The sequence below is a fragment of the Leptosomus discolor genome, chromosome 4 (assembly GCF_034619465.1).
Source record: "Leptosomus discolor isolate bLepDis1 chromosome 4, bLepDis1.hap2, whole genome shotgun sequence".
In the NCBI taxonomy this organism is placed as follows: Eukaryota; Metazoa; Chordata; class Aves; order Leptosomiformes; family Leptosomidae; genus Leptosomus; species Leptosomus discolor.
This window is the reverse complement of record NC_141394.1, coordinates 45,033,251-45,045,160: the sequence shown is the minus strand read 5'-3', so window position 1 is coordinate 45,045,160 and position 11,910 is coordinate 45,033,251.

Genomic DNA, 11,910 nt, shown 5'->3' with positions numbered 1-11,910 from the left:
AGCATCTGGCCTCCCCCAAGGCTCATGCTGCCCCACAGCCTGCGGGGTGACGGGGCTGAAAATGCGGCTCCTCACCACACAGCCACCGCCACCTCTCACACACGCACCTGTATACACACAAATGGCTGCAGCCGGACACCCCGCACCTCCCCCTGCCTCCAGCCCCTCTCCAGCCGCCCTCTTCCCGCGTCCTCCGCCCTCTGTCTCCCCTGCTGCGCCTGCCAGACCCGCGCTGCGGCCATGGCGGTCAGCCGTGCCCCCAGCCGCGGGCGGGAAGGAAGGTGCCGCCGCTGGGCGCTCGCCCAAACTCACAGTCTCTCAGCGGCGGCGCTGGCGGGCGGCCATTTGGCGGCAGCGCGGCGGGGGGGCGCACAGAGCCCCAAGATGCCGGCGCTGGGGTGGGGGGGTGCCGGGGCCGGCTTGGCTTTGCCCGCCCGTCCCCGGTCCCCCAGCCCGAGTCATGGAAGCGTTGTACAAAGCAACTGGGGTTTTCCTCGCTATGAGGTTTGCTGTCGCCGCTGTCGCCGGCTGGGGGCTGAGCGGTAGCACTGCTGCGGGCCGGCCTCGGGAGCGGGCGTAGAAGCACCTGCTCCGTCCACCCCAGCGCTCGGCCGGGTGGAGGCAGCCCAGCCCGCCGCTCTTGGCCTTTCCTACCTCTGCTGCCCCTTTTTAAACACGAGAAAGGAAATATGTGTCTTTGTTGTTGTCCTTGTTGGGTTTGTTTTGTGTGCCTGACGAGTGGCTGTGGGGAAGTGGCCGTGGGGAGTGGCCTGTTAGAGATCCCTCAAGCAGGCAGAAAATCCAACTTTATTATCACAGAATCATAGAATTTTTTGTTGTTGTCAAATAATGACTTAATTTTGTTATCTGATGCATGAGACACCAGAATGGAGGTGGTCTGTGGTCTCCTGGCCCTTTCTGCATCTGTTATTGAGGATCCTGAAGACATGGCCACTCTTGCAAGTCCCGAATGGCTGTGAAGTGCTTCATTTCTAAGTGGCAGGTCGCCGAGGGTTTATATATACACGTCCCTTCGCTTTTTTCTGTGATGCGGGAGGAGGCTTTTAGTCTGTCTCTGTTGTATGGGAGGGAGAAATACCAGTCATTAGACAGTACATGTTCACATGTAGCAGACACCAGTCGTGCCCTGAAGGCAAGCAGGGGCTGACCCCTCATTGTGTGACATCCCTTGCAGTAACCGAAGGGCCGCCTGGCCCTGCACCCGTACGGAGCAGCTTGGGGCTTGGGTTTGCAGCTGAGTGCTGTTCAGGTACGATGGCTTCACGGGTTGCTCCTGCTAGCTGGCCAACTCCACAGCTGGAGTCCTCTGCCAGCGAGACCTGTGCAGTCTTTGCCACAAAGCTCTCCCTACGTGGCAGGGCTGTATGCAGCCCCTAGTACATGCATGAATAAATGCTATAGTAATATAATTAATTAATATCGTCCACTGGTGAGAAAGAAAGGCCTTATCTAGGAAACATAGTGGTACCCTTCCTAGCTATTTCCTTATGGGTAGATATACATTTTTTAAAAATACGTATATATTTTAATACAGTGGGTTGCACATCATAATGTTATGCAGTTTCTTGTATAGCTTCCATATTGGCCATTTAACCCAGAATATGCATCAAAACCTTCACAATAAGCTTGAATCACTAAATGTTTTTTCTGTTATAAAAGCAGTAGTTTTGTATTTCTAAGTGCTCTTTACAATGCAACAGCAGGGTTGCTTTCTTTTTGAAAGTTGGAAGACTAAAGAGCATTTACCTTTGACAAAGCAGAAATATTCAAGGGAAAATTTGTATATGTTGTTATCCTACTTTTTCCCTTTCTTTCTTCAGTGTTTTATTAAATATGGCTAAGCAGCCAAAATGAGATTAGGTGATAGAGGAATGTTTCTGCATAAACTAATAGTGCCCGTATTCAATATGGGCATACTGTACCTTTATAACACTTATCAAACAAGAGTCTCAGAGCACTTGGCAGAAATCTAATCAAAGGCAAGGAGCTGTGTAAGATAGTGTCAAACAAATCATAGCAATTTAAACTACATGTGCAATTAACATTTGAGGCCCTCTTTTTCCATCTCAGTCTCTTGATGACCAGGCAGCCCTGTCAGTTGTTAGCTTCACCCTGCCATTCAACAGAACACAACAAACACTTTAAGTTTTATTCTTTGGGCTCTCCCTTAAAGACTGCTGTACTGGATTCATTTATGTTTTCATAAACTTGATATGCTTCAAAGGCTTGCTTTGGTCTTACAAGGGAACAGCTCTTTCTGGCTGACTAGGCTGGATTCTGGGACTTCCGGGAAGAAAAAAAAATTGATTTTTTTTTTTTCTTCTTGGAACTTTGGTGCTCCAGAGCAGGTCTGTCAGATCGTTTTGGCAAATTCTCAGTGTGATAACTACAGTACAATAGCGCACTGGAAAGGAAACGCCATTAGGAAAATAATAGTAACTATTATACTTTTTTATCTCGTGATGCATACAATTTACCAAGAAAGTAAAATAACATAAAATATTCATTGGATACATTTATGATCAAAGAATAAAGCAATACGGATAAAGCAAGATGGACATCAGCTGTTTTCACTATAAGCTTAAATCACTGAAAATTGTTCCCCTATACAGGCAATAAAATTTTGTTTTTCTAACAACCCTGTAAAATGCAAAAATTGGACCTCTTGCAAAAGTTGAAAGGCTATTGCTTTTAATTGTCATTTGCAGTGGTTAAAATTAAAAGTGCAAATTTCTATGCACTGAAACATGCATGCACAGACTGTGCTCTGTGCATTGTCTATTTTATGTCCAGCCTCTGGATATTGTCAGATGAAAGAAGAACACTTTTATTTTGTGAAGGAGGTGCCCTTAAAAATCAGCAAAGCACACCACACAAGGGAGAAATGGTAAGTTAATCTGCTGTAAAATAGGACATGAGAATGTGTTTCTCCTCATGTCTGCAAAAGTTAGTGAAGCAAACCTCTTTACTTCAAATAATGAAAACTCAAGAGCCAGTCACCTTGTTCCCCCAGTGATGTGACTGCTTTAGGAGTAGAAAATTTTCCACAATGACAATAGAGTTCTTCTTATTCACTTTTAATTTCTTAGCTATTAGGGTTCTCTTTTTCAATTTTTTTTTTTTTTTTCTGAAAAAGGAAGTCTAAAAATATGCATTTCATAAAATGAAAGCAGTGAGCCCTTTATCATCCCAGAATACCAGAATCTGGGCACCAATAACATGTTTTGAAAGGCTGGTGGTAAACTCATGGTAAAGGCAACACATGTAGACCTATCTTACACAACAGCACTATCTGGCCTCTGTCCCACTGTAGAAATGGGAAATCATTATCATAGAGAAGCAACGTTGCTTTTGTCTCCAGTGGTCGTTGTCTAAGGCATCGCTGCTTTGGAAGATAGTAGTGGTGTGTGGGAGAGTGCTGGAAAGGCCAGTGGACAGCATGGCCATGGGAGCGGGATGCCATGTGCTTGCAAACTTAAAATCTGGCAACTGAAGTAGTGTGGAGCTGCCTTTCAGGGAAGCTCAGAAAGGAGTAGGGTAGCTGAGGGCTAGAGAGAAAGCTGAAGCTGGGTGATAGGGTGCTGCACTAAGTAAAGAAGCAAATACAGGTAGGGGTTAACAGGTGTATTCCAGTCAGAGTACAGCCAAGAAGTGAACGACGCGCGTACAGCTCCTTGCTGGAGCTGCTGTCTGGGGTAGGAAGTCTGAATGGCAGAGTTCACTGAACCCAAGCCCTTTGTGCTTACTTTGTGGTTCAATATGCCCTGTCTTTCGCCTCGGCATGTAAAGCCTTGGTCGTGCTATTGCTCACTGAAATGCAGAGTGTTGCTCCCACTGAAGCTGATGGGGTGAATCCTGGAAGTGAAGCAATGTGGCTGCAAAAGCCTTTGCGGTGTGGGCAAGGAGCGTGCCAGCCCGTGGTGTACTGGGGAGGGAGCTGCTGGGCAGCACGGTGTGTATGCACAGCAGCTTCTCCAGCTAAAACGTGACCACTGAAGCCACTGCGAGGGCACTGCAGTATGCGTTATGTGCTGGGTCGCATGCTGAAATCCGTGCCATGAAGCAGTTGTGTGCGTGCTTTAGTCTTCCTGAAGCCAAAGGGAATTAAATACGTCTCCAAAGTTCAGCATGTGCTCCAGCACTCGTGTGTCTGGGAGGCACAAGGCTGTTGTGCTGTCCTGCTGCTGGGAGGTGCATTTCTATCTCATAACAGCTTTGAGACATCAGCAATAGTCAAAGGCTCACAATACTTGCTGCTACATTTTAGCTGTATTCGGAAGGGAGCACATTCCATTTGAATGTGTGTTTGGTTTTGCACCTCTGAGCAGCGACTGCCCCAAAGCTCCCAAATTTTCAAAGAGTTACATGGGGATTTATCCAGCCAAATCCCATTATAATCAATGGGAGCCGGGTGAATAATTACACTGCAGTTCTTTGTAAATAATGGGGAAGGTTGCCAGTTATTGCTGATTACGATGCTGACTTTTTGTAGATAGAGATCCACATGTCTATTGGGAACTGCACTTAGACCACCAGGTTATTTCACATATTGGTATAGTTTCCATGTTTACTGTGCATATCACTTCAAAGAGCTGAGGTTGATGACTTCTGGTCCACTGTGTTAGCAGTCCGTCTCCTCTCCATCTCCTGTTGTTTCCTTTCACAATCTGAGTAACAAAAAATGGTGGTGTAAATAGAACTCCAACAAAGAGGTCTGTTGAGCCTGTAATGCTCCCCTGAAAGGAGGCTGTCGAGGGGATGAATGGAGCAGCCTCAGCCTAGCAGTAGCGGGGAAATAGATGACTTGGCATTGGAGAGCAGCAGCCAGCAGGGTGCATATGCCTAGTGTAGTGGCAAATAATGGTTAAGCTAGTCAGTTGAAGGGCTAAATGAGAGTACATTGTCTAACCCTGTAACCGTAACTAAACTGTAACCTGAAAAGAGTTTATAAACATCTGGCTGCTAGCCCATCTCTAAAGCTTAATAGCTAAATCTGAGGTGCAGAATTTTTTAAGGCTGCAAATTATTACCTGGAAGTATTACCATTGTAAGCAGATTAATTGCATTTCAGGATGGAGTGTATTAAATTGTGGTTTGAACATCTCTGCTGAGTTTTCCCATTAAATTAGTTTTCGCAACATCAACATTGATGATTGGTGGTATTTCCTTTTGGAAATAGACACTCATTTGGAAACTCATTTTGATTTCATGACATCTTGCTGCTGATTTTATAGCTCTGCTCTGTATTTCATACAGGATTCTAGGCTGGTGGTACACCTTAACTTTACTAATTATTATATTAATGTCTTTATCCAGATGCTCATCTGGTTAAGCTCGAATGGAGTAAGTGACACATCTGTCTCTCTTGATTTCTCACAAATTTGCAGTGCAGGAGCACATTTCCCTGTACGGTTCTATTTTATTTTAATATTGCTATTCAGTGACAATGAAAAGCATATACTGGTTAGACTAATAAGCATGTGACCTCCTCTGCAGACTAGCTTTTCAATCTTTTTATAGCTCCCATTATTAATAGGATGGCATCTATGTGCTCAGCATTTGTGTTGCAAATACTTATAATACTTGGGATAATTTTCAAATTACTTAAACAATGCACTGTAGCAGCACCAACTGAAATTCCTGTAGGCTACAGGCTTGCTAATTGTTTCCTTTAGTAAACCTAATTTATAGGGCTGCACAAATAGTTGCTGGGTTTAAAGTATTTTGGCAGCTGAACTGAAAAAAAAAAAGAATGTTATGGACTGAATGGAAACTCCATTTCTTTAGAATTGTCAGCACAGCAACAAGGATTGATTTGAGGTCATAGAAACATATTTTAACACCTGGCAAACTGTTTCATTTGGTTTTCAGGTACATTTAATAAAAGCAAAGGACTGGATCATAAACATGAGAGGGAAGTAGTCCCAGCTCTCCCATTTTATCTACTGGTTGAGTGAGTAGGGCAATTTACCTGGGATGTTAACAACTTAAATTCAAGACTCCAAACTCCTTCAAGCTTTTAGTGAGGTTTGACGAACACTCAAATGAAAGCCTTAACACTGAAAATGAAGTGTTCTGGGGTGGAGCTCTGTTTCTTTCATAGGATGCTTACATTAAAAAATAACTCCCAAGAGATCAAGCAAACAAAATTGGAACTCATGGGTCAGGTTTCTTGTGCTGGATCTTCTCTGTTTATGAGTCTGATGTGGGGCCACAGCACACATCTACACGGGCAAGAGAGAGGCTGAGGGTCAGAGATGGGCTCTCACCCCTCCACTTCATGTTCTCCCGCTACTGTGCAAAGTGAGTAGCTTAGAGAAAGAAAAAGCTTATGGCCTGGTGTCTATCTGATTTATTCTATAATTTTACGCAATTTGGAAAAGCTTCCAAGGTAGCAGAAGTTGAGAGTGAAACACCCAGCATACTCCCCATTCAAGTGTGTAGCTACTGAAATCTCTGGTTACTGGTTGAGCTCTTGATCTGAACTGGGACACAGAGCACAGAGGGGAGAGGAGGACGGCTTTAAACCTGAATCTCCCACAGCCTAGACAAGTGTTTGCCATCTTGTCTCATGTATCTATTTGAGTGTGCATGAGTGAGTATAAATAATGACAGTGACTGTGCAGGTCTGCTACCAAAAATGGAATATTTAATTTCAGAAGTGTCTACTCCCAACCTTGGAAATGAAAAAGAAACAGGACTGGGTGAATTTCCCCAATTTATTTGAGTCATCCGAATCAATAAACCATTTAATGAAAAAAAGTTCAGCCAGCTGTACTTGATCAAAGGAACTTCTTGTAGTGTGAAAATTGACAAAGACCTTGGGTTTTCCATTTATTTGAAAATGCTATCAGTATTGTAATTTTTGTAATGCTTTTTGAAGAGGCTCTTGCTCTGAAAAGTCTCTGAGCAACATTGTGCATTCAGGGAAACTTCTAAAAAAAAATTTGCAAAAGACTTTTTTTTTTTTTTTTTCTAGTATTTTAATGTCTCTGGAGTAAACCCAGCTACTAATAAGGTCTTAATTTTCAGTCTTTCTGAAGACTATGCATTTTTCATAGTCCTCAGTTTTTCTTCCTCTTCTTTAACACGCTTATATTTTAGCGATCTCAATTAAGAACTTCTGGGTTTTTTCTCTCCTCTATTTTTTTTCAGGACTAAATAAGATTTACCCAAAGACATATCTACCATGTCTTTGTTGCTTTACTCTGAATGCCTCCAGAAGAAAGTAAAATACAAAAAGAAGGCGCTTTGCCAGGCGCAGACCTAAGTGTATGCAAACTTTGGTCATTCAGGTTCTCAAGTCAAGTCTAGCTAATCTAATTCTTCCCAAAAATTAGTATTTTCTTCTCCCTGCCCCTTGCTTTCCTCCCCATCTGCAATCTCCCTGTTAGCTGTAACATTTATACCGTAATGCTGAGAATGAGCATGAAATGCCAAACTAACAATTCCCTTCTGGGGTTAAGCTAGCGGCAGATGACTTGAGGACTATACAAGCCCATGCCTTAAACTGGGGGTTCGCTGTGACCTGTTGTATCCCTACCTCTAAAGATAAACTTGAAGAACCAGCCCTCCTCTGCCTTCCCAGGGATCTGCACTCTTATCTCTAGTCATTGCTCACCAACACTTTCATCTGTCAAAACCCTCTCTGCTGCCCTAGCAACAAGCATCCAGGCGCTTTTCCAGCTGACATAAGCTTCCTGCCACCTCCTGATGACAAGTCCTTCCAACATTTCCAGCTGTCAGACTTTCAGCATCTGCTCCACATGTCACCAGGCTGACTTCGCTGAACCTCAGGCAGCTCTGCACTCAGCCAGTTGCCTGATGCTGTATGGTGAGAATGACTTCATCCTGACCACAGTCACTTGTCCACCTCTTTATGTGCTGAAACAGTGACAATCAGGGTTGCTGTTTTTTTCTTCCAGATAGCTTCTGCTATTGCATTTATATGCAAGTACATGTTTTACTCAGTTAACTATTGTATCAATACTATTTTGGAGCAGCGGCTTCAGTAGGGCTCCATTAAATCTATTCAAAATACTTCTAATTGGAGTTTGAGCAGGAGTGGCTCTTCTGAATTGTTGGTGTCCTTAATTTATATATAGCATGACATTTAGAAAATAAATACTCTTACTATTAAAGAGTCGGACTCTTCAAAAGTGTCAATACTGGATTTACTGTGCTTCTATTAATGTATATGGAATTTTACCACTGATTTCCCTAGGACCAGCTCTAGGCTATCATTTCACACTTCATAAAGTCTACCTAGAATGTGTGTTGGTACCAAATTCCCTGGCAAACCTTGTTCTCTCTTTTTTTATTTTTTTTTTTTTAAGCTCTGTTTCTGCACCATCCTTTCAGTAGTGTGTCAGAAATGGAATACATCAGCCAGATGAGAATCTCCCACTGAAGTAGATTATGCCATTACAGTATTCACCAGCACCTTCTTCTTATCTCTTTTTCGAGTGCTGCTGTGTGTAAAGTTTTCCACAAGTTCTTCTAGATCCTTTTTCTCCTTGAGACAGTCAAAGATAGAATGAGTGTGGGAGACAGGCAAGCAGAAGGAGAGCCCAATGGGCAAATGCAACAAGCCTAGGCCTCAGGTGCTCAGCCTTACCAAGATTACCGTAAGGCTGAAAAGGTGTATTTTTCATGTTCAAGATACAAGTGTGCTGAACCCTGCCTTGCAGATGGTCGTTAGGCTGCTATCTGAAGGGATCCAGCCTGCTGCTCTCCTGCCCTGTGAGAGCTCGAAGGGCTGGAGCAGCACCAAAGCCCTTGCTCCTTGCCTGCTATGAGGGAGAGGTGCCGGGGGGACCCTTTCATGTGCAGCAGGGGCCAACCGTACAAAGAGAAAGTTGATACTGCAAGCTTATTAATAGCCCTCATCAACTTCCCTTGGTGGTGGGCAAGCCATAGCAGCAAATTGAGGCTGAGCCGGTTGTAACATACTTGCTTCTTTGCAAATGTCTGGGCTGAGGACCCATTTTTAGCATGCACTTTGTGTGACCTACCCGTCACCTGCATCACCTGCTCCCCATGCATCAGATGGGCTAAGGGGGTCTTCTGTTCAGCTGCTGAACTCACCACAAACCGCTCATCATATTTAATTGTTTTTATTCAGGGCTCATTTGGCATGGAGTAAAAGATCTGAGCTGATACCCTGCCTTGTGTGACTGAGGAAGGTGGTGGGAGCACACAGCTGGTGAGGTGGTCCAGAAAATGGAGCCTCTGTGGCACAGCTCACATTTAGATACAATATGCACACAGTAAGTGTAGTTATTGCTAGGTGAAGTTCACCCTAAGCTAGGTTGTAGCACTGCGGTAGCATAGGAGATGCACTGTATTGTAATCCATTTTCTAGACATCTCCAGCAGTCATTTTGAGTTTGATATGGGAGAAAACGCAGTGTCTCTTCCATCTTCAATTTGCAAAATCTCAGTTAATAGTAGACCCTTTATGAACTGTAACTGTATATAACTATGTTGCTGACTTTTATATTACTCCTTGCTATGTGCTTGTTAGTTGCAGCAGTTGCAAGGCAAGTCCTAACAGTTAATGTAGTTTCCTGCTGTATTGTGTTGTAGAAAGCAGTATTTCATACAAATCTTTTCTTGTTCAGGTACTTAATGCAGCAGCACAAAGTTGAGTAGGATGCTAATCCTTCCAGCAAGATTTCTAAAGCTTAGTTCTGGATTGAGGGACTGATTTCCACGCAGTGTTTTCTCGTGAAGGTAGAGCTAGCTTTAGAATTCCAGATGTACCTTGTGAATATATGAAGTCTGTTTCTGTGGGGAAGCCAGGACATCTTATTTCAGTTCTCCCAGTAAGTCTCATTTTCTAATCAAATGGTGAAACATAAGGGTTAAGATAATTTTAACATTTCACATGTGTGGGACAGATTATGATACTACTACTTGCTAATATTTTCAACAGTCAAGATCCCATTTCCAAAATCCCAGGGTGCCAAGTACATTAAACTCTCTAAGGATACATGTGTTGCAGCCAAATTTTTATATATATGTAAGTACCTCAAGCAACAGATAAGCACCTGCAAGCATCTAACAGGATTTTAAATATGCCTTCTTATGTTACTTCCAACAAAATTAAATTTTTGTCCTTTTGTTGTACAAGTTACTTAAAAATCAAAACCTAAGAATACTTTGGAAATTGAGCTTATGCTTTGGTTATGTAGGCACTTTTGAAAATCCGTGCTCTATTAAAAATCCACATTGTGTGAAAAAAAAACAACCTACCATTCATATCACTGGGATGATTGCAGTGCTACAGATCACAGAATGTAAATGAGAGTACTGAAAATTTCTCCCATATTAGGGAATCCAGCACCTGAAGGAAACAGGCTGTGTGAGGCTATAACATCATCTTCAAAATAATTTTCTTCCCTTGTTGAAAACAAATTATTTAACCTCCTAATTCCTAAATTACAGTACATTTTCTTGTCTTGCCTGATTATTTTAGGCGGGGGTGGGGGGAGTTGCTCTATTTTCTGAAATGCTACCTCTCAAAACTCTTTTGCCTTACCTATTACAATTAAGCTATTGTTTTGCTTAGGAAAGTGGCCTGACTTAATTCAGGTTTGTGCCTCAGAGTAAACTGAAATAGCTCTGTGTGTGCCTAATGATGTGAGTCCTGCAGCCACTAAAGCACCTGTCTCAGTGTGTAACCAGCCAATACTCGCTATTGTGCATGGCTGGAGATTCACATAACAAAAAAGGCAATTAGACAATGTTAGGGATTTGAAGCAAACTAACAATGCAGGGAAATTGCCAGGGAAAGATTAGTTATCTCTTGCCTGATAAAAGCAGGTATCAATGGAAAACTCTTAAATTGTCCTTCTATAGTGGCTCCATATGAAAAGTTTAATGTCTAATGAAGACTGCCAGGGTTAAGCTCTGAAAGCAAAGATCTGGAAAGTTGAAAGTGTGCTTAAATTAGCGTTTCTGCTACCCTTTCAGATCACTCCTAAATCTTTGAGTTGCAGCTAGTTTTGGCTGTGCCTCTTAACCTGTTGTGTCCAAACAGAAAATTCCCTGTGCTTTTAGCATCACCTTTGTGGACTGAAAATTACTCCCAAAGGATGATCTGCAGCATTTGGGTTTTGAAAGAACCGCATTAATGGTATTGCCTTATCATGGGTCTTAGAAAATATCTCTGCTCTTTCTTGGGTCTGTTCTATAAGATGCTGAGCATACCTCCTAACTTGTGCTGGTGTTTCTGGCCGGACAGCTTCTCTGTGTGTGCAGTAATTGGTTTTGAAGCTTGCTTCCTCAGCTGCCTCGTGGTGCAGCTTTCTGCGTTGGTTGGTTATTTTGATCAGTCGTGAGAACGATGGGCTGGCTGGCTGATTGCTGAGGTGTTCCTCCTGGCTGGGTGACAGGCTTGCTGGCTGACCTCGGCCAACTGGCTTTAACTCCAGTGGGGGATAGCGGCTAATATTTTCCAGGGCATCTAGGTGATTTAGGAGCCCATGGCTCACCCTGAAGGGGGCTGATGCATTTGGAAAATGTTACCCTATTAAACTCACCCCAAAGGGATATAGCACGGGCTAATTTATGTTTGTAAGACAGCTTGGGATCTTGGATTCCTGTGATGTGAGTATCTTGCACTCTCCTCTTTGTACAGAGGCAAACAAGATCCATTCCTGTGGTTGTTTCATCAGACAGTCAGGCTGTACTGAATCTACATCTGCTGATAAGAAAGCAACATCTAAATAAATCGTACAGACATGTCTCTGAAATAAGAACTCCTGGCTCCAACAACAAAAGTCTGGGCTGGCCAACCTAAGGAAGGCCGCCTACTGCTCTGGTAGCAATCAGTCCATCACCCTTCCTCTGGCATTGCCAATGCAGGCACATCATGAGGGCTCAT